The following is a 3,480-nucleotide window of genomic DNA, read 5'->3' as shown; positions in this document are numbered from 1 at the left end:
TCAACAACCTCACCCAAAGCAGTATATTAAAAAGCGATATTGTGTGACCTTTGACACAATAGCATCACAGGCAGTGATGGCCATGCAGTCCCAAGGATAGCTTTTGGTGTCATGGGCAGTGATCAAAGGTTAGTTGCTTGTGATTTCTTTCAGTGTCTATGTGTTAATATTTTTCTGAAATAGTGGGGGCGACCGAGCGTAGCGAGGGAGCTACAAGATTCTATGGAGGGATTGGGGGGGGTTTCCCCCCCAAGAATTTTTTTTCAAATATGGGGTTGAAATTGTGCATTTTACAGCAGAAAAGGTGACCAAAATGCCATAAGTGTACAATCAGTTCTAAAGGGGAACATGAAAATTCCATGTCACCAACAGCAGAAAAGAATATTTTACAACACAACACATTTTAATGATCAATGTGGCCACAGTGTAAGACAGCACTGTCACTGATGTAACACATTGTCATGCTGGTTGTACCCAAAATATGCCTCTGTAGCAACATGTCTATGCTGGCTGTTCCCAATTTAGGCCAGCATTGTCCTGTACAAAGCATGATTGATGCTGCCTGAGCATGTGCAGTGTGCCCAATACATATGGCAGCTTATCTCTGTAATACACATTACTTCTGTGGTGATGAAAGAAGCATAATTCAATTCAACAGATAAAATGTGGGAAAGCGACCACCCAAAGGTGAACCTAATTGAAGAAACGCAATGTGAGCACAATCTAAAAGTATGCAACCTAGCAGGCCTAGTGCACACTTTACCTTTTCTTTCACCAATAAATTGGGGGGGGAGAGCGCGAACGCAGTCCCCCACTACCAGAAATAATGCAGTCGTGTATCCCGCATTTGGGAACATAGCAGGGGTCAGCAAATCCGATGTGCAATGGGTAAGTCTCACCCTGGGAGATCTGCCCTTGAGATCACATTCTCCCCTGCCAGCTAAGTATGAGTTGCATGCAAGAGTGCAGGGGTTCGGTCAGTTCTGGGAAGCCCCGCTAAGCGAGGGTGAGAAGGCAGGCCCTGACCCAGCCCCAACCCCCCAATCCCCGGTAGCTCTGAGCGTCTGCAGAGCTGCCTGTCCCGCATGTAGGGGGAAGCTCCAGCAGGCAGAGCCCAGCAGAAGAGCAGATTGTAGCGCAGTTCCTTTCTCCCATCAGGTGCTGCTCGGCCCGAGATTTGTATAAATAGCAGGATGGCTTGAGCAGGCCTGTTGCAGTCTGCCCACTGGCCTGTCAGCCCCACACGGGCCCATGGCCCTCCTGAGCGTATCTGCTCAGCGCTGGCCCCATTCACACCATCATAATCATCCTGGACCTCGACGCTCCACCACCCCTGGATCTCAGAGTTCTGCTCAATGACAATGCTGAAGCTTTGACATCTTTGCCGTAACCATATGCCGTGTTGTGTCAGCCGAGCCTGCACAGCGCCAAAGGCAAGTATTCCCTTGTCAGGGCCCAGAGGTCACTGAGTCTTCCAGTGCCATCCACTTGGCACGGCCTACTGTTCCCAGCATTTTCTACCCACAAATCAGCACCACTGCCAAACAGAACTGCATCATTGGGGCCCATCGCTGCTGCTCTCAGACTTGACCCCAGCCCAGCGCAAAGGCACCCATGCTTCTGGTCTGATGCTGAAAAGCCTGGCTCTGCTGAGATCCGAAAGACAAGAACTAAGGTATTTTAGGAACATAGTACTATTGTTTTTTGTGTTGCAACTGTATCAGCTCACACCTCTCCTGAAGGGTATAGGCTGCCCTCAGACTGCGCTACCAAAAGAGTGAAAATAAGTTATACCTGTTGGGCTTGCCTGTTTCACTTTTATGATTGGGATCACTGCTGCATGGGTATTAAGCGCGTTATAAATAACCTATCATACCACTCGTATTTTCTCCAGAGCTGCAGCAACTATTCGAACAAACATTTTGTGAACAAACTCAATCCACTAACCAACGAAAACTTTGGTTCCCATTGATTTGGATTTGGATTTTGTTTCCTTTCTATACATTTCTGGAGAGCATTTTTTGAAAGGTTGTTCTTGAGTGTGTAGATTATTTGCTATTGCCCACTTTTGCTGAATGGCAATTTCGACAAAACATTTTTTTGCCGCATTTTTTTACGCTTTTTTACCAAAAAATAATAGATGGTAATTTTGGGTAAGGTATATAGAAAGTGAGGGTGCAGGGGTTCTGCCACTGGTTTTTGTGGTAAAAAAAGCAATAAAATTGACCCAAATGAATGTGGCGAAATTGGCATTCGCCATAAAAAAGGCAGAAAAAGTTTATTGATACGATTATTTATGTGTCCGCAGGTCAATCGCAGCATGGCTGGGATTTGTAAGAGGGCCATGGTGATTGAATCGGGTTTACTGGTGAAAGGATGGTGATCCAGCACAGAGCGGCTCTCCTTTTGTGCCAATGTTTCCAATTCTCCCCCCAAAAATATTGTGACTGATGATGCTAATAGCAGTCTAGTAGAGTGAGTGTGCACTCAGAATTCTCATTCGTCTTGTTCTTTTATGTGTCCCAAATAGAGCACAGAGTAGTTTTGCGCACAGGCACATTTAAAAAAAAATAATTCTTTTTTTTTTTTTTTTTTTTTTTTTTTTTAAACTCAAGCATTGTCCAACATACGGCCTGGCGGGCCACATAAAATGGCTTGGCGGGCCGCATTGTGGCCCGCGGGGCGTACGTTGGACAACCTTGCGTTAGACGAATACCGAACAGGCATGAGGAGGCCTACAACCGGGTACACATCCGTACACTGGGCATCATAGAACTGACGTTTGGACTGCTCAATGCCAGGTTCCGCTGCCTCAGCAGATCCGGTGGTGCATTAATGTATAGCCCCATAGAGTTTGGCAAAATTGTCCTGGCATGCGCCATGTTGCACAACATGTGTATTCGACGGAACATTGCACTGCCCCCAGACATGTACCTAGCAGATAAGGAGGATGGGGATGACGACGCTGATGGGATGGGAGTGCGACCACAGCAGGATGCAATGGATGGTCAACATGCACGGGCAGCACTTATTCACATTTTCTTCTAAACAATCCTCACAAGCACAAGGAGCACATTTTCGGTATTACCCAAATTGACCTTTTACAAATGACCTTTTGCACAATTGACCTAATTATAGTGGTCCTAATTGACCTTCTGCATAATTGACCTTTATATTATTTTAGTTATTGTATATATGTATTGGGTTGGTTTTGGATTCTAAATAATATAAGGGGATTGGGTGGGTGGTTGCAGGTTTTTTTGGATTGGGTAGGTGGTTGCGGGGGATTCCCCCCGCATATATGTCCTAATTGACCTTCTAAATTAGGTCAATTCTCCCGAGGTCAAATCTCCCGAGGTCAATTGTGAAAAGGTCAATTAGTATACAACCACATTTTCACACACGTAATTTGTAACACTTACATTAAATAATTGATGGAAACACATAAGAAGATTGTCCACTTGTTATTCAGTAAAACAA

The 3,480-nt window shown here is 45.3% G+C and overlaps 1 non-coding gene across 1 annotated transcript; it reads right to left on the bottom strand.

Annotated features, from left to right (window-relative positions):
• Positions 1-786: 786 nt before the first annotated feature.
• Positions 787-948, bottom strand: LOC138517234 (U1 spliceosomal RNA). Its single transcript, XR_011282445.1, has one exon. It is a non-coding gene; the product is annotated as a U1 spliceosomal RNA (small nuclear RNA).
• Between the last annotated feature and the right edge of the window lie 2,532 nt (positions 949-3,480).

This window comes from Ambystoma mexicanum, chromosome 6q (assembly GCF_040938575.1).
Source record: "Ambystoma mexicanum isolate Mex_15411 chromosome 6q, UKY_AmexF1_1, whole genome shotgun sequence".
Classification (NCBI taxonomy): Eukaryota; Metazoa; Chordata; class Amphibia; order Caudata; family Ambystomatidae; genus Ambystoma; species Ambystoma mexicanum.
This window is presented reverse-complemented; position numbering and strand designations above follow the sequence as displayed.